Raw genomic sequence first — 21,235 nt, 5'->3', positions numbered from 1 at the left:
CTTTGTTACGGTAGCAGTGCTGTACGTGTCTTTCCTCTGGCTAGAGTTGGCATACCGTGCCGCTCTTAAGCGCTCAGATATGGGAAAGATACCCCCCTCTCAGAATCCTGTGCAGATTATCAAAGATCGTGAATCTGTGAGTGATAGGAGCCTGACACTCCAGGTCCCTGTCTCACAGACAACGGTTGCTGACTTAGGGAGAGGGAACTCCGACAGTGAAAAAAACAACGTAGCAAACAAGGTAGCAGTGCCTAGTCAGCTACCCCCCACATACCCGTGGGATGAACTAAGAGGACCTCTACACAATAACTCATGCGAGGTCATCCCATCCGCACCCAGTGAGGATCCCCACATTTGTGGCAGTACTCGGACACCCCAAGCTCTCAGGGCAGCCACTAGATCCCATGCCATCAGCATGTTTGCTGCTAATGTTGAAGTGTACACAAAATTCAGACCCTGGATTCCAACGCCTATAAAAAGGCTTCTGTTAACCAAGGGTCGAGGATATGCTTGTGTCTTTCCAGAGAATGCAGAACAGCCCATTTGGGTACCAGCCAGAAACATCAAGCCTGCAACTGACAGCCAACCAGAACCAGCTGTACAAGACCGAGACTCCGCCTTGTTAGCAGACGCACCTGCCCTATCATCCTACCCTAAGAAACTGCCCATAGCCACATCTGTTACCATTGTGTACCCCACTAGCTCTGGTCAGCCACTCCAATGGCCCACAGCCTGTGTGCCGTTATGCCATTCCTGATAACCATTATTCCTCATTCCTACCCCTATCTGAGCAAGCAATCCTGTGGTCTCTCGATTTGAGCGCTGGTTAGTCAATGACGGGTAAGATCCCCTGGGGGACAACCTAAGACAGGCACAGCTGCGTACGGAGACCACATGGAAACGGGGTCAACAATGGTATGGCCAAGAATCATGCCTCCCGTTGCTCAAAAATAAACGAAAAGGGTGAAATGTAGTGGAATGAGAAGGCCATGCCCAGGTGGCCACTGGCAAGCGAGCGTCAGTTAGTCAGGAATGGCTTTGAAACTGCCTGGCGACAGGCTGTGATTGGATGGCTCTGGAAACTGCCTGGCAACAGGCTGTGATTGGTTGGGGTATAGACCGCCCCTTGACCAGATCGGCTGGTCTTGGCTATATAAGCTTTGTATCAACTGTAATAAACGAGTCTGCAGGCTGCTCGCCTCAAGCCTGCTCTCACCGGACTCCCGGGGTCTGTGTGTTGACTCCGCGCCTCTTGCCCCCACCACGCTGCTCTTCTCAGAAACGAACCCACTGCAACATTGTGGAGAAATCAACGGCAACACACTACATATTCGTATTTTGTAGGGAGAAAGCTAGAGGAACTAAGAGAAACAAACATGATATTTCTGTTTGTATAGGTGACATTTTATGCACTTGCCTAACAAAAAGACTTTGCTTTTCTCCAAAACCATTTTTACTGTGATTTTCTCGGTCCATTGCATATGAATTCCACACCACTTTGTCCGGATATGACTGGATGAAACCAGAAATATCGGGTTGTGTTTTGGCTAACTCAATCCCAGATATTGCTACAGCATCTGTGTTTGTGTTTTCCGGATATTATCCACGGACTTTAATTTTTTTGAATGTTTTTTATCTGGGAACATTTAATTTGTACCGTGGAAACACTAATTGGGTCATAATGTGGACACCAGCTCTACACATTCGTATTTTCTAGGGAGAAAGCTAGAGGAACTGCGACAAACAAAAATGATATTTCTGTTTGTATCAATGACATTTTATGCACTTGCCTAACGAAAAGACTTTGCTTTTCTACAAAAGCATTTGTACTGTGATTTTCTCGGACCATTGCATGCGAATTCCACACCACTTTGTCCGGATATGACTGGATGAAACCAGAAATATCCGGTTTTGTTTTGGCTAACTCAATCCCAGATATTGCTACAGCCTCTGTGTTTGTGTTTTCCTGATATTATCTTCGGACTTTATTGCTTTGAATGTTTTTTATCAGGGAACAATTAATTTTGTGCTTGGAAACACTAATTTGTTCCACATGGAGACACCAGCTCTACACATTCGTATTTTCTAGGGAGAATGCTAGAGGAACTGCGGCAAACAAACCTGATATTTCTGTTTGTATCGATGACATTTTATGCTCTTGCCTAATACAAAGACTTTGCTTTTCTCCAAAACCATTTGTACTGTGATTTTCTCAGTCCATTGGATACGAATTTCACACCACTTTGTCCGGATATGACTTGATGAAACCAAAATATCCGGTTGTGTTTTGGCTAACTCAATCCGAAATATTGTGAAACACTCTGTGTTTGTGTTTTCTGGATATTATCGATAGACTTTATTGTTTTGAATGCTTTTATCAGGGAACATTTAATTTTGTACCGTTGTAACACTAATTGGTTCATCATGGGGGCACCGGCTCTACACATTCGTATTTTCTAGTGGAAAAGCTAGAGGAACTGTGGCAAAGAAACATGATATTTCTGTTTGTATCGATGACATTTTATGCAGTTCCCTAATGCAAAGACTTTGCTTTTCTCCACAACCATTTTTACTGTGATTTTCTCGATCCATTGCATACAAATTCCACACCACTTTGTCCAGATATGACTTGATGAAACCAGAAATATCCGGTTGTGTTTTGGCTAACTCAATCCGAAATATTCTGAAACATTCTTTGTGAGTGTTTTCTGGATATTATCAATAGACTTTATTATTTTGAATGTTTTTTATCGGGAATATTTTATTCTGAGCTTGGATACAGTAATTGGTTCCACATGGATACACCAGCTCTACATATTCGTATTTTCTAGGTAGAAAGCAAGAGGAACTGCGAAAAACAAACATGATATTTCTGTTTGTATAGATGACATTTTATGCACTTGCCTAACGAAAAGACTTTGCTTTTCTCCAAAACCATTTGTACTGTCATTTTCTCGGTACATTGCATATGAATTAAACAACACTTTGTCCGGATATGACTGGATGAAACCAGAAATATCCGGTTGTGTTTTGGCTAACTCAATCCGAAATATTCTGAAACACTCTGTGTGTTTTTTGGGTATTATCGATGGACTTTATTGTTTTGAATGTTTTTATCAGGGAACATTTAATTTTGTGCCGTAGAAATACTAATTGGTTCCACATGGAGACACCAGCTCTACACATTCGTATTTTCTAAGGAGAAAGCTAGAGGAATTATGGCAAACAAAGATGATATTTCTGTTTGTATAGATGACATTTTATGCACTTGCCTAACGAAAAGACTTTGCTTTTCTCCAAAATTTTTTACTGTGATTTTCTCGGTCCAACGCATACGAATTCCACACCAGTTTGTCTGGATATGACTGGATGAAACTGGACATATCCGGTTGTGTTTTGGCTAACTCAATCCCAGATATTGCTAAACCTCTATGTTTGTGTATTCCTGATATTATCCATGGACGTTATTGTTTTGAATGTTTTTATCAGGGAACATTTAATTTTTTGCTTGGAATCACTGATTGTTTCCATATGGAAACACCAGCTCTACACATTCGTATTTTGTAGGGAGAAAGCTAGAGGAACTGCGGCAAACAAACATGATATTTCTGTTTGTTTCGATGACATTTTAAGCACTTGCCTTACGAAAATTCTTTGCTTTTCTCCAAAACCATTTGTACTGTGATTTTTTCGGCCATTGCACATGAATTCCACACCAGTTTGTCCGGATATGACTGGATGAAACCGGAAATATCCTTTTGTGTTTTGGCTAACTCAATCCCAGATATTGCTACCGCCTCTCTTTGTGTAGTCCTGATATTATCTACGGACTTTATTATTTTGCATGTTCGTTATCGGGGAACATTTAATTTTGGGCTTGGATACAGTAATTGGTTCCACGTGGAGACACCAGCGCTACATATTCGTATTTTGTAGGGAGAAAGCTAGAGGAACTGCGGCAAACAAACATGATATTTCTGTTTGTATAGATAACATTTTATGCACTTGCCTAACAAAAATACGTTGCTTTTCTCCAAAACCATTTGTACTGTGATATTTCTCGGTCCATTCCATACGAATTCCACAGTAGTTTGTACCGATATGACTGGATGAAAGCAGAAATATCCGGTTTTGTTTTGGCTAACTCAATCCCAGATATTGCTACAGGCACTGTGTTTGTGTTTTCTGGATATTATCAACGGACTTTATTGTTTTGAATGTTTTTTATCGGGGAACATTTAATTTGTGCTTGGAATCACTGAATGGTTCCACATGCAGACACCAGCTCTACACATTCGTAATTTCTAGGGAGAAAGCCAGAGTAACTGCGACAAACAAACATGATATTTCTGTTTGTATAGATGACATTTTATGCACTTCCCAAACGAAAAAACTTTGCTTTTTTCCAAAACCATTTTTACTGTGATTTTCTCGGTCCATTGCATACGAATTCCAAACCAGTTTGTCCGGATATGACTGGATGAAACCAGAAATATCGGGTTGTGTTTTGGCTAACTCAATCCCATATATTGCTACAGCCTCTGTGTTTGTGTTTTCCGGATATTATCCACTGACTTTATTTTTTTTGAATGTTTTTTATCTGGGAACATTTAAATTTGTACCGTGGAAACACTAATTGGGTCATCATGTGGACACCAGCTCTACACATTCGTTTTTTCTAGGGAGAAAGCTAGAGGAACTGCGACAAACAAAAATGATATTTCTGTTTGTATCGATGACATTTTATGCACTTGCCTCATGAAAAGACTTTGCTTTTCTGCAAAACCATTTGTACTGTGATTTTCTCGGACCATTGCATACGAATTCCACACCACTTTGTCCGGATATGACTGGATGAAACCAGAAATATCCGTTTTTTTTTTGTTTGTTTTGTTTTTTTTTTTTTTTTTTTTTGGCTAACTCAATCCCAGATATTGCTACGGCCACTGTGTTTTTTTTTTTTTTTTTTTGGATATTATGGATGGACTTTTTTGTTTTGAATGTTTTTTATCAGAGAACATTTAATTTTGTGCTTGGAATCACAGATTGGTTCCACATGGAGATATCAGCGCAACACATTCGTATTTTCTAGGGAGAAAGCCAGAGGAACAGCGACAAACAAACATGATATTTCTGTTTGTATCGATGGCAATTTATGCACTTGCCTAACAAAAAGACTTTGCTTTACTCCAAAAACATTTGTACTGTGATTTTCGCGGACCATTGCATACGAATTCCACACCACTTTGTCTGGATATGACTGGACGAAACAGGAAATATCTGGTTATGTTTTAGCTAACTCAATCCCAGATATTTCTACAGCCTCTGTGTTTGTGTTTTCTGGATATTATCCACGGACTTTATTGTTTTGAATGTTTGTTATCGGGGAACATTTAATTTTGGGATTGGATACAGTAATTGTTTCCATATGGAGACACCAGCACTACACATTCGTATTTTCTAGGAAAAAGCTAGTTAACTGGGGCAAACAAACATGGTATTTCTGTTTGTATTGATGACATTTTATGCACTTGCCTAACGAAAAGACTTTGCTTTTCTCCAAAACCTTTTTTACTGTGATTTTCTCTGTCCATTGCATACGAATTCCACACCAGTTTGTTCGGATATGACTGGATGAAACCTGACATATCCGGTTGTGTTTTGGCTAACTCACTCCGAAATATTGTGAAAGACTCTGTGTTTGTGTTTTCTGGATATTATCCATGGGCATTATTGTTTTGAATGTTTTTATCAGGGAACATTTAATTTTTTGCTTGGAATCACTGATTGTTTCCATATGGAAACACCAGCTCTACACATTCGTATTTTGTAGGGAGAAAGCTAGAGGAACTGCGGTAAACAAACATGATATTTCTGTTTGTTTCGATGACATTTTATGCACTTGCCTAACGAAAAGACTTTGCTTTTCTCCAAAACCATTTCTACTGTGATTTTCTCGGTCCATTGCACATGATTTCCACACCAGTTTGTTCGGATATGACTGGATGAAACCGGAAATATCCTTTTGTGTTTTGGCTAACTCAATCCCAGATATTGCTCCAGCCTCTTTGTTTGTGTAGTCCTGATATTATCCACGGACTTTATTATTTTGCATGTTCGTTATTGGGGAACATTTGATTTTGGGCTTGGATACAGTAATTGGTTCCACGTGGAGACACCAGCGCTACATATTCGTATTTTGTAGGGAGAAAGCTAGAGGAACTGCGGCAAACAAACCTGATATTTCTGTTTGTATCGATGACATTTTAGGCTCTTTCCTAATGCAAAGACTTTGCTTTTCTCCTAAACCATTTGTACTGTGATTTTCTCGGTCCATTGCATACGAATTCCACACCCCTTTGTCCGGATATGACTTGATGAAACCAGAAATATCGGGTTGTGTTTTGGCTAACTCAATCCCAGATATTGCTACAGGCACTGTGTTTGTGTTTTCCGGATATTATCCACGGACTTTTTTTTTTTTGAATGTTTTTTATCTGGGAACATTTAATTGTGTACCGTGGAAACACTAATTGGGTCATCATGTGGACACCAGCTCTACACATTCATTTTTTCTAGGGAGAAAGCTAGAGGAACTGCGACAAACAAAAATGATATTTCTGTTTGTATCGATGACATTTTATGCACTTGCCTCACGAAAAGACTTTGCTTTTCTGCAAAACCATTTGTACTGTGATTTTCTTGGACCATTGCATACGAATTCCACACCACTTTGTCCGGATATGACTGGATGAAACCAGAAATATCCGTTTTTTTTTTTTTTTTGGCTAACTCAATCCCAGATATTTCTATGGCCACTGTGTTTTTTTTTTTTTTTTTGGATATTATGGATGGACTTTTTTGTTTTGAATGTTTTTTATCAGAGAACATTTAATTTTGTGCTTCGAATCACAGATTGGTTTTACATGGAGATATCAGTGCAACACATTCGTATTTTCTAGGGAGAAAGCCAGAGGAACAGCGACAAACAAACATGATATTTCTGTTTGTATCGATGACAATTTATGCACTTGCCTAACGAAAAGACTTTCCTTTACTCCAAAAACATTTGTACTGTGATTTTCTCGGACCATTGCATACGAATTCCACACCAGTTGGTCCGGATATGACTGGACGATACAGGAAATATCTGGTTATGTTTTAGCTAACTCAATCCCAGATATTTCTACAGCCTCTGTGTTTGTGTTTTCTGGATATTATCCACGGACTTTATTGTTTTGAATGTTTGTTATCGGGGAACATTTAATTTTGGGCTTGGATACAGTAATTGGTTCCACATGGAGACACCAGCTCTACATATTCGTATTTTGTAGGGAGAAAGCTAGAGGAACTGTGGCAAAGAATCATATTTCTGTTTGTATAGATGACATTTTATGCACTTGCCTAGCGATAAGTCTTTGCTTTTCTCCAAAACCGCTTTTACTGTGATTTTATTGGTCCAGTGCATACGAATTCCAGAGCAGTTTGTACGGATATGACTGGATGCAACCGGAAATATCTGGTTTTGTTTTGGCTAAATCAATCGCAGATATTGCTACAGCCTCTGTGTTTGTGTATTCCTGATATTACACACGGACTTTATGGTTTTGAATGTTTTTTATCAGGAAACATTTAATTTTGTGCTTGGAATCACTGATTGGTTCCACATGGAGACACCAGCTCTACACATTCGTATTTTCTAGGGAGAAAGCTAGAGGAACTGCGAAAAACAAACATGATATTTCTGTTAGTATAGATGACATTTTATGCACTTGCCTAAAGAAAAGACTTTGCTTTTCTCCAAAACCATTTGTACTGTGATTTTCTCGGTCCATTGCATAAGATTTCCACAACAGTTTGTCTGGATATGACTGGATGAAAGCAGAAATATCCGGTTTTGTTTTGGCTAACTCAATCCCAGATATTGCTACAGGCACTGTGTTTGTGTTTTCCGGATATTATCAACGGACTATATTGTTTTGAATATTTTTTATCAGGGGACATTTAATTTTGTGCTTGTAATCACTGATTGGTTCCACATGCAGACACCAGCTCTACACATTCGTAATTTCTAGGGAGAAAGCCAGAGTAACTGCGACAAACAAACATGATATTTCTGTTTGTAAAGATGACATTTTATGCACTTGCCTAACGAAAAAAACTTTGCTTTTCTCCAAAACCATTTTTACTCTGATTTTCTCAGTCCATTGCATACGAATTGCACACCAGTTTTTCCGGATATGACTGGATGAAACCGGAAATATCAGGTTTTGTTTTGGCTAACTCAATCCCAGATATTGCTGCAGCCTCTCTCTTTGTGTTTTCCGGATATTATCCACGGAATTTATTGTTTTGAATGTTTTTATCGGGGAACATTTAATTTTGTGCTTGGAAACACTAATTTGTTCCACATGGAGACACCAGCTCTACACATTCATATTTTCTAGGGGAAAAGCTAGAGGAACTGCGGCAAAGAAACATGATATTTCTGTTTGTATCGATGACATTTTATGCACTTGCCTAAAAAAAAGACTTTGCTTTTCTCCAAAACCATTTTTACTCTGATTTTCTCAGTCCATTGCATACGAATTCCACACCAGTTTGTCTGGATATGACTGGATGAAACCAGAAATATCGGGTTTTGTTTTGGCTAACTCAATCTCAGATATTGCCACAACCTCTGTGTTTGTGCATTCCTGATATTATCCATGGACTTTATTGTTTTGAATGTTTTTTATCAGGGAACATTTAATTTTGTGCTTGGAATCACTAACTGGATCGACATGGAGACACCGGCTCTATACATTCGTATTTTCTAGGGAGAAAGCTAGAGGAACTGCAGCAAAGAAACATGATATTTCTGTTTGTATAGATCACATTTTATGCACTTTCCTAACGAAAAGACTTTGCTTTTCTCCAAAACCATTTGTACTGTGATTTTCTCAGTCCATTGCATACTAATTCCACACCACTTTATCCACATGTGACTGGTTGAAACTGGAAAATCCGGTTTTATTTGGCTAACTAAATCCCAGATATTGCTACGGTCTCTGGTGTGTGTTTTCTTGATATTATCAATGGACTTATTGTTTTGAATGTTTTTTATCGGGGAACATTTTCTTTTGAGATCGATACAGTAATTGGTTCCATATGGAGACACCAGCTCTACACATTCGTATTTTCTAGGGAGAAAGCTAGAGGAACTCGGCAAACAAACATGATATTTCTGTTTGTACAGATGACATTTTATGCACTTTCCTAACGAAAAGACTTTGCTTTTCTCCAAAAACATTTTTACTGTGATTTTCTCGGTCCATTGCATACAAATTCCACACCAGTTTGTCCGGATATGCCTGGATGGAACCAGAAATATACGGTTGTGTTTTGGCTAACTCAATCCAAAATATTGTGAAAGCCTCTGTGTTTGTGTTTTCTGGATAGTATCGATGGACTTTATTGTTTTGAATATTTTTATGAGGGAATATTTCATTTTGTACCGTTGAAACACTAATTGGTTCATCATGGGGACAGCAGCTCTACACATTCGTATTTTCTAGGGAGAAAGCTACAGGAACTGCAGCAAACAAACATGATATTTCTGTTTGTATTGATGACATTTTATGCACTTGCCTAACGAAAAGACTTAGCTTTTCTCCAAAAGAATTTGTACTGTGATTTTCTCGGTCCATTGTATGCGAATACCACACCAGATTGTGCGGATATGTCTACATGAAACAGGAAATATCCCGTTTTGTTTGGCTAACTCAATAACAGATATTGCTACACCCTCTCTGTTTGTGTTTTCTGGATTTTATCGATGGAATTTATTGTTTTGAATGTTTTTAATCAGGGAACATTAAATTTTGTGCTTGGAAACACTAATTGGTTACACATGGAGACAACAGCTCTACATATTCTTATTTTCTAGGGAGAAAGCTAGAGGATCTGAGGCAAACAAACATGATATTTCTGTTTGTATAGGTGACATTTTATGCACATGCTAACGGAAAGACTTTGCTTTTCTCCAAAACTATTTTTACTGTGATTTTCTCGGTCCATTTTATACGAATGCCACACCACTTTGTCCGGTTATGACTGGATGTAACCAGAAATATCCGGATTTGTTTTGTCTAACTCAATCCCAGATATTGCTACAGCCTCTGTGTTTGTGTTTTCTGGATATTATCGATAGACTTTATTGTTTTGAATGTTTTTATCAGGAAACATTTCATTTTGTACCGTTGAAACACTAATTGGTTCATCTTGGAGACACCAGCTCCACACATTCATATTTTCTAGGGAGAAAGCTAGAGGAACTGTGGCAAAGAAACATGATATTTCTGTTTGTATAGATGATATTTTAAGCACTTGCATAATGAAAAGACTTTGCTTTTCTCCAAAACCATTTGTACTGTGATTTTCTCGGTCCATTGCATACGAATTCCACACCACTTTGTCTGGATATGACTGGCTGAAACCAGAAATATCCGGTTGTTTTGGCTAACTTAATCCCAAATATAGTGAATGCCTCTGAGTTCGTGTTTTCCGGATATTATCAATGGACTTTATTGTTTTGAATGTTTTTTATCAGGGAACATTTAATTTTGTGTTTGGAATCACTAATTGGTTCCACATGGTGATACTATATCTACACATTCGTATTTTCTCGGGAGAAAGCTAGAAGAACTGCAGCAAACACACATGATATTTCTATTTGTATAGATGACATTTTGTGCACTTGCCTAATGAAAGACTTTGGTATTCTCCAAAACAATTCTTACTGTGATTTTCTCGGTCCATTGCATACGAATTCCACACTACTTTCTCAGGATATGACTGCATGAAACCAGAAATATCCGTTTTTTTTTTTTTTTTGACTAACTCAATTTGAAATATTGTAAAAGCCTCTGTGTTTGCGTTTTCTGGATATTATCGATGGAGATTATTGTTTTGAATGTTTTTATCAGGGAACATTTAATATCTTACCATTGAAGATGTAATGGGTTCATCATGGGAACACCAGTTCTACATATTCCTATTTTCTAGGGAGAAAGCTAGAGGAACTAAGAGAAACAAACATGATATTTCTGTTTGTATAGATGACAGTTTATGCACTTGCAAAATGAAAAGTCTTTGCTTTTCTCCAAAACCATTTTTACTGTGATTTTCTCAGTCCAATGCATACAAATTCCACACCACTTTGTGCGGATATGACTGGATGAAACCAGAAATATCCGGTTATGTTTTGGCTAACTAAATCCCAGATATTGCTACAGCCTCTCTGTTTGCGTTTTCCGGATATTATCAATGGATTTTATTGTTTTAGATATTTTTTATCAGGGGACATTTAATTTTAAGATTAGATACACTAATGGGTTCCACATGGAGACACCAGCTCTACACATTCGTATTTTCTAGGGAGAAAGCTAGAGGAACTGCGAAAAACAAACATGATATTTCTGTTTGTATAGATGACATTTTACCTACTTGCCTAATGAAAAGACTTTGCTTTTCTCCAAAATCATTTGTACTGTGATTTTCTAGGTCCATTGCACACAAATTCCACACCAGTTTGTTCGGATATGACTGGATTTAACCAGAAATATCGGGTTTTGTTTTGGCTAACTCAATCTGAAATATTGTGAAAGCCTCTGTGTTTGTGTTTTCTGGATATTATCGATGGACTTTATTGTTTTGAATGTTTTCATCAGGGAACATTTATTTTTGTACCGTAGAAACACTAAATGGTTCATCATGGGGACACCAGCTCTCATCATTCTTACACTGTAGGGAGAAAGCTAGAGGAACTGCGACAAACAAACCTGGTATTTCTGTTTGTATAGATGACATTTTATGCACTTTCATAATGAAAAGACTTTGCTTTTCTCCAAAACAATTTTTACTGTGATTTTCTCGGTCCATTGCATACGAATGCCACACCACTTTGTCCGCATAAGACTGGATGAAATCAGAAATATCCGGTTGTATTTTGGCTAACTCAATCCAAAATATTGCTAGAGCCTCTGTGTTTGTGTTTTCCGGATATCATCGATGGACTTTATTGTTTTGAATGTTTTTATCAGGAAACATTTATTTTTCTACCATAGAAACACTAATTGGTTCATCATGGAGACACCCGCTCTACACATTTGTATTTTCTAGGGAGAAAGCTAGAGGAACTGCGGCAAACAAACATGATATTTCTGTTTTTATAGATGATATTTTATGCACTTACCTAAGGAAAAGAATTTTCGTTTCTCAAAAAACATTTTTACTGTGATTTTCTCGGTCCATTGCATATGACTTCCACACTAGTTTGTCCGGATATGACTGGATGAAACCAGAAATATCTGGTTGTGTTTTGGCAAACTCAATCCGAAATATTGCTACAGCCTCTGTGTTTGTGTTTTCTGGATATTATCAACGGACTTTATTGCTTTCAATGTTTTTTTTTATCAGGGAACATTTAATTTTGTGCTTGGAAACACTGATTGGTTCCACATGGAGACACCAGCTCTACACATTTGTATTTTCTAGGGAGAAAGCTAGAGGAACTGCGGCAAACAAACATGATATTTCTGTTCGTATAGATGACATTTTGTGCACTGGCCGAAGGAAAAGACTTTGCTTTTCTCCAAAATCCTTTTTACTGTGATTTTCTTGGTCCATTGCATACGAATTCCACACCAGTTTACCGGATATGACTGGATGAAACCAGGAATATCCAGTTGTGTCTTGGCTAACTCAATCCCAGATATTGCTACAGCCTCTGTTTTTGCGTTTTCTGGATATTATCGATGCAGTTTATTGTTTTGAATGTTTTTTCAGGGAACATTTATTTTTGTACCGTAGAAACACTAATTGGTTCTTCATGGGGACACCAGCTCTACACATTCGTATTTTCTAGGGAGAAATCTAGAGGAACTGCGGCAAACAAACATGACCCTTCTGTATGTATAGGTGACATTTTATGCACTTGCCTAATGGAAAGACTTTCCTTTTCTCCAAAACTATTTTTACTGTGATTTTCTCGGTACATTGCATACGAATTCCACAGCAGTTTGTTCAGATATTACTGGATGAAACCAGAAATATCCCATTGTGTTTTGCCTAACTCAATCCCATATATTGCTAGAGCAACTGTGTTTGTGTTACCCGATATTATCAACGGACTTTAAGGTTTTGAAGGTTTTTTATCAGGGAACATTTAACTTTGTGCTGGGAAACACTAATTGTTTCCACATGGAGACACCAGCTCTACACATTCGTATTTTCTTGGGAGAAAGCTAGAGGAACTGCGGCAAACAAACATGATATTTCTGTTTGTATAGATGATATTTTAAGCATGGCTGAAGGAAAAGACTTTGCTTTTCTCTAAAACCATTTTTACAGTGATTTTTTCGGTCCCTTGCATACGAATTCCACCCCCTTTGTCCGGATATGACTGGATGAAACCAGAAATATCTGGTTGTGTTTTGGCTAACTCAATCCCAGATATTGCTACCGCCTCTGTGTTTGTGTTTTGTGGATATTATCAATGGACTTTATTGTTTTGAATATTTTTATCAGGGAACTTTTAATTTTGTACTGTAGAAACACTAACTGGTTCCACATGGAGACACCAGCTCTACACATTCGTATTTTCTAGGGAGAAAGCTAGAGGAACTGAGGCAAACAAACATGACATTTCTGTTTGTATAGATGACATTTAAGCACTTGCCTAACGAAAGACTTTGCTTTTCTCCAAAACCATTTTTACTGTGATTTTCTCGTTCCATTGCATATGAATTCCACACCATTTTGTCCGGATACGACTAGATGAAACCAGAAATATCCGGTTTTTTTTTTTTTTTGCTAACTCAATCCCAGATATTGCTACAGCTACTGTGTTTGTGTTTTCTGGATATGATCGACGGACTTTATTGTTTTGAATATTTTTATCAGGAAACATTTAATTTTGTACCGTAGAAACACTAATTGGTTCAACATGGAGACACCAGCTCTACACATTCGTATTTTCTAGGGAGAAATCTAGAGGAACTGAGGCAAACAAACATGATATTTCTGTTTGTATAGATGCCATTTTATGCAATGGCCTATGAATAGATTTTGCTTTTATCCAAAACCATTTTTCCTGGGATTTTTTCAGTCCATTACATACGAATTCCACACCACTTTGTTGGATATGACTTGATGAAACTAGAAATATCCGGTTGTGTTTTGGCTTACTATATCCGAGATATTGCTACAGCCTCAGTGTCTGTGTTATCTGCATATAATCGATGGATTTTATTGTTTTGAATGGTTTTATCGGGGAACACTTAATTTTGTGCTGGTATACACTAATTTGTTCCAAATGGAGACAGCAGCTCTACACATTCGTAATTTCTAGGGAGAAAGCTAGAGGAACTGGGCAAACAAACATGATATTTCTGTTTGTATAGATGACATTTTGTGCACTTGCCTAAAGAAATGATTTTGCTTTTTTTCCAAAACCATTTTTCCTCTGATTTTCTCGTTCCATTGCCTACGAATTCTACCCCATTTTGTCCGGATATGACTGGATGTAACCAGAAATAAATGGTTGTGTTTTGCCTTACTATATCCCAGATATTGCTACAGCCTTAGTGTCTGTGTTTTCTGGATATTATCGATAGATTTTATTGTTTTGAATGTTTTTTATCGGGGATCATTTAATTTTGTGCTGGGAAACACTAATTGGTTCCACATGGAGACACCAGCTCTAAACATTCGTATTTTCTAGGGAGAAAGCTAGAGGAACTCTGGCACACAAACATGATATTTCTGTTTGAAGAGATGACATTTTAAGCACTTGCCTAATGAAAAGACTTTGCTTTTCTCCAAAACCATTTTTACTCTGATTTTCTCGGTCCATTGCATACGAATTCCACACCATTTGTCCGGGTATGACTGGATGAAACCAGAAATATCCGGTTGTGTTTTGGCTAACTCAATCCCAGATATTGCTACAGCCTCTGTGTTTGTGTATTCCTGATATTATCTACGGACTTTATTGTTTTGAATATTTTTTATCAGGAAACATTTAATTTTCTACCGTTGAAACACTAATTGGTTCATCATGGGGACACCAGCTGCACACATTCATATTTTCTATGGAGCAAGCTAGAGGAACTGCGGCAAAGAAACATGATATATCTGTTTGTATAGATGACATTTTTTGCAGTTGCCTAGCGATATCACTTTGCTTTTCTCCAAAACCATTTTTACTATGATTTATTTGGTCCATTGCATAAGAATTCCAGAGCAGTTTGTACGGATATGACTGGATGAAACCAGAAATATCCGGTTGCATTTTGGCTAACTCAATCGCATATATTGCTACAGCCTCTGTGTTTGTGTTTTCTGCATATTATCGATGGACGTTATTGTTTTGAATGTTTTTTTTATGAGGGGACATTTAATTTTGTGCTTGGAAACACTAATTGGTTCCACATGGAGACACCAGCTCTACACAATCGTTTTTTCTAGGGAGAAAGCTAGAGGAACTGCGACAAACTAACATGATATTTCGGTTTGTATAGATGACATTTTATGCACTTGCCTAACGAAAAGACTTTGCTTTTCTCCAAAACCATTTTTACTCTGATTTTCTCACCCCATTGCATACGAATTCCTCGCCACTTTGTCCAGATATGACTGGATGAAACCAGAAATATCCAGTTGTGTTTTGGCTAACTCAATCAGAAAAATTGTGATAGCTTCTGGGTTTGTGTTTTCTGGATATTATCGATGGAATTTATTGTTTTGAATATTTTTGTCAGGGAACATTTCATTTTGTACCGTTGAAATACTAATTGGTTCATCATGGGCGAATCAGCTCCAAACATTCTTATTTTCTAGGAAGAAATCTGGAATAACTGCAGCAAACAAACAGGATATTTCTGTTTTTATAGATGATATTTTTTGCACTTACCTAACGAAAAGATTTGCTTTTCTCCAAAACCATTTTTACTGTGATTTTCGCGGTCCATTGCATATGAATTCCACACCACTTTGTCCGGATACGACTGGATGAAACCAGAAATATCTGGTTTTGTTTGGTTAACTCAATCCCAGATATTGCTACAGCCTCTGTGTTTGTGTATTCCTGATATTATCAACGGACTTTATTGTTTTGAATGTTTTTTATTAGGGAATATTTTATTTTAAGCTTAGATACAGCAATTGGTTCCACATGCAGACACGAGCTCTACATATTCGTATTTTCTAGGGAGACAGCTAGAGGAACTGTGGCAAACAAACATGATATTTCTGTTTGTATAGATGACATTTTATGCACTTGCCTAACAAAAAGACTTTGCTTTTTTTCCAAAACCATTTTTACTGTGATTTTCTCAGTCCATTGGATACGAATTCCACCCCAGTTTGTCCGGATATGACTGGATGAAACTGGAAATATCCGGTTTTGCTTTGGCTAACTCAATCCCAGCTATTGCTACAGCCTCTGTGTTTTCCGGATATTATCAACGGACGTTATTGGTTTGAATGTTTTTTATCCGGGAACATTTTATTTTGAGCTTGGATACAGTAATTGGTTCCACATGGAGACACCAGCTCTACACATTCGTATTTTCTAGGGAGAAAGTTAGAGGAAGTGTAGCAAACAAACATGATATTTCTGTTTGTATATATGATATTTTATGCACTTGCCTAATGAAAAGATTTTGCTTTTCTCCAAAACCATTTGTACTGTGATTTTCTCGGTCCCTTGCATATGAATTCCACACCACTTTGTCCATATATGACTGGATGAAACCAGGACTATTGGGTTATGTTTTGGCGAACTCAATCCTAAATATTGTGAAAGCCTCTGTGTTTGTGTTTTCTGGATATTATCTATGGACTTTATTGTTTGGAATGTTTTTTATCAGGGAACATTTAATTTTGTGCTTGGAATCACTGATTGGTTCCTCATGGAGACACCAGGTCTACACATTCGTATTTTCTAGGGAGAAAGCTAGAGGAACTGCGACAAACAAACATGATATTTCTGTTTGTATAGATGACATTTTATGCACTTGCCTAACGGAAAGACTTTGCTTTTCTCCAAAACCATTTGTACTGTGATTTTCTCGGTCCATTGCATAGAAATTCCACACCACTTTGTCCCGATAGGACTGGATGAAACCGGGAATATCGGGTTATGTTTTGGCTAACTCAATCCGAAATATTGTGAAAGCCTCTGTGTTTGTGTTTTCTGATTATTAGCGATGGACGTTATGGTTTTGAATGTTTTTATCAGGGAACATTTAATTTTGTACCGTTGAAACACTCTTTGGTTCATCATGGGGACACCAGCTCCACACATTCATATTTTCTAGGGAGAAAGCTAGAGGAACTGTGGCTAACAAACATGATATTTCTGTTTGTATAGATGACATTTTATGAACTTGCCTAATGCAAAGACTTCGCTTTTCTCCAGTACCATTTGTACTGTGATTTTCTCGGTCCATTGCATACGAATTCTACACCAGGTCATCCGGATATGACTGGATGAAACCGGAAATATCCGGTTTTGTTTTGGCTAACTGAATCAGAAATATTGTGATAGCTTCTGTGTTTGTGTTTTCTGGATATTATCCATGGACTTATTGTTTCGAATGCTTTTATCAGGGAACATTTCATTTTGTACCATAGAAACACTAATTTTTTCACCTTGGGGATGCCAGCTCTACACATTCGTATTTTCTAGGGAGAAATCTAGAAGAAATACGGCAAACAAACATGATATTTCTGTTTGTATTGATGACATTTTATTACTTGCCTAACGAAAAAACTTTGCTTTTCTTCAAAACTATTTTTACTGTGATTTTCTCGGTCCATTGCATATGAAGTCTCCACCAGTTCACCGGATATGACTGGATGAAATCGGAAATCTGCGATTTTGTTTTCTCTAACTCAATCCCAGTTATTGCTACAGCCTCTGTGTTGGTGTTTTCTGGATATTATCGATGGACTTTATTGGTTTCAATGTTTTTTATCAGGGAACATTTAATTTATTGCTTGGATACAGTAATTGGTTCCACATGGAGACACCAGCTCTACACATTCGTATTTTCTAGGCAGAAAGTTAGAGGAACTGAGACAAACAAACATGATATTTCGGTTTGTATAGATGACATTTTATGCACTTGCCTAACGAAAAGACTTTGCTTTTCTCCAAAATCATTTCTACTGTGATTTTCTCAGGGCATTGCATACGAATTGAACACCAGTTTGTCTGGATATGACTGGATGAATCCGGACAATTCCGGTTTTGTTTTGGGTAACTCAATCCCAGATATTGCTACAGCCTCTGTGTTTGTGTATTCCTGATATTATCCATGGACGTTATTGTTTCGAATGTTTTTATCAGGTAACATTTAATTTTGTGCTTGGAAACACTAATTGGTTCCACATGGAGACACCAGCTTTACACATTCATATTTTCTAGGGAGAAAGCTAGAGGAACTGTGGCAAATAAACATGATATTTCTGTTTGTATAGATGACATTTTATGTACTGGCCGAAGGAAAAGACTTGGCTTTTCTCCACAACCATTTTTACTCTGATTTTCTCAGACCATTGCATACTAAATCCAAACCAGTTGTCCAGATATGACTGGATGAAACAAGGAATATCCGGTTGTGATTTTCTTAACTCAATCAGAAATATTGTGGTAGCTTCTGTGTTTGTTTTTTCTGGATATTATCGATGCACTTTATTGTTTTAAATGTTTTTACAGGGAACATTTCATTTTGTACCATAGATACACTAAATGGTTCATCATGGGGATGCCAGCTCTACACATTCATATTTTCTAGGGAGAAATCTAGAGGAACTGTGACAAACAAACATAATATTTTGGTTTGTATAGATGACATTATATGCACTTGCCAAACGAAAAGACTTTGCTTTTCTCCAAAATCATTTGTACTGTTATTTTCTCTGACCATTGCATACGAATTCCACACCAGTTTGTCCGGATATGACTGGATGAAACCGGAAGTATCCGGTTGTGTTTGGCTTACTCAATCCCAGATATTGCTACGGCCTCTGTGTTTGTGTTTTCCGGATATTATCGATGGACTTTATTGTTTTGAATGTTTTTTATCAGGGAACATTTAATTTTGTGCTTGGAATCACAGATTGGTTCCACATTGAGACACGAGCACAACACATTCGTATTTTCTAGGGAGAAAGCCAGAGGAACAGCGAAAAACAAACATGATATTTCTCTTTGTATAGATGACATTTTATGCACTGGCCTAACAAAAAGACTTTACTTTTCTTTAAAACCATTTGTACTGTGATTTTCTCACCCCATTGCATACGAATTCCACACCAGTTTGTCCAGATATGACTGGATGAAACCGGAAATATCTGGTTATCTTTTGGCTAACTCAATCCCAGATATTGGTACAGACTCTGAGTTTGTGTTTTTGGATATTTTCGATGGACTTTTTTGTTTTGAATGTTTGTTATCGGGGAACATTTAATTTTGGGCTTGGACACAGTAATTGGTTCCACATGGAGACACCAGATCTACATATTCGTATTTTCTAGGGAGAAAGCTAGAGGAACTGCGACAAACAAACATGATATTTCTGTTTGTATAGATGACATTTTATGCACTTACCTAACGAAAAGACTTTGCTTTTCTCCAAAATCATTTGTACTCTGTTTTTCTCAGTCCATTACATACGAATTCCACACCAGTTTGTCTGGATATGACTGGATAACACCAGAAATATCCGGTTTTCTTTTGGGTAACTGAATCCCAGATATTGCTACAGCCTCTGTGTTTCTGTTTTCTGCACATAATCAACGGGCTTTATTGTTTTGAAGGTTTGTTATTGAGGAACATTTAATTTTGGGATTGGATACAGTAATTCTTTCCACATGGAGACACCAGCTCTACACATTCGTATTTTCTAGGAAAAAGCTAGTTAACTGGGGCAAACAAACATGGTATTTCTGTTTGTATTGATGACATTTTATGCACTTGCCTAACGAAAAGACTTTGCTTTTCTCCAAAACCTTTTTTACTGTGATTTTCTCTGTCCATTGCATACGAATTCCACACCAGTTTGTTCGGATATGACTGGATGAAACCTGACATATCCGGTTGTGTTTTGGCTAACTCACTCCGAAATATCGTGAAAGACTCTGTGTTTGTGTTTTCTGGATATTATCCATGGACGTTATTGTTTTGAATGTTTTATCAGGGAACATTTAATTTTTTGCTTGGAATCACTGATTGTTTCCATATGGAAACACCAGCTCTACACATTCGTATTTTGTAGGGAGAAAGCTAGAGGAACTGCGGTAAACAAACATGATATTTCTGTTTGTTTCGATGACATTTTATGCACTTGCCTAACGAAAAGACTTTGCTTTTCTCCAAAACCATTTGTACTGTGATTTTCTCAGGTCCATTGCCTACGAATTCCATACCAGTTTGTCCGGATATGACTGGATGAAACCGGAAATATCCTTTTGTGTTTTGGCTAACTCAATCCCAGATATTGCTCCAGCCTCTTTGTTTGTGTAGTCCTGATATTATCCATGGACTTTATTATTTTGCATGTTCGTTATTCGGGAACATTTGATTTTGGGCTTGGATACAGTAATTGGTTCCACGTGGAGACACCAGCGCTACATATTCGTATTTTCTAGGGAGAAAGCTAGAGGAACTGCGGCAAACAAACATGATATTTCTGTTTGTATAGGTGACATTTTATGCACTTGCCTAACAAAAATACGTTGCTTTTCTCCAAAACCATTTGTACTGTTATTTTCTCTGACCATTGCATATGAATTCCACAGCAGTTTGTTCGGATATGACTGGATGAAAACAGAAATATCCGGTTTTGTTTTGGCTAACTCAATCCCAGATATTGCTACAGGCACTGTGTTTGTGTTTTCCGGATATTATCAACGGACTTTATGGTTTTGAATGTTTTTTATCAGGGAACATTTAATTTTGTGCTTGGAATCACTGATTGGTTCCACATGCAGACACCAGCTCTACATATTCGTAATTTCTAGGGAGAAAGCCAGAGGAACAGCGACATACAAACATGATATTTCTGTTTGTATCGATGACAATTTATGCATTTGCCTAACAAAAAGACTTTGCTTTACTCCAAAAACATTTGTACTGTGATTTTCTCAGACCATTGCATACGAATTCCACAGCAGTTGTTCCGTC

The sequence above is a fragment of the Lepus europaeus genome, chromosome 11 (genome assembly GCF_033115175.1).
Source record: "Lepus europaeus isolate LE1 chromosome 11, mLepTim1.pri, whole genome shotgun sequence".
Lineage (NCBI taxonomy): Eukaryota > Metazoa > Chordata > Mammalia > Lagomorpha > Leporidae > Lepus > Lepus europaeus.
Note: the sequence above shows the minus strand (reverse complement) of the source record.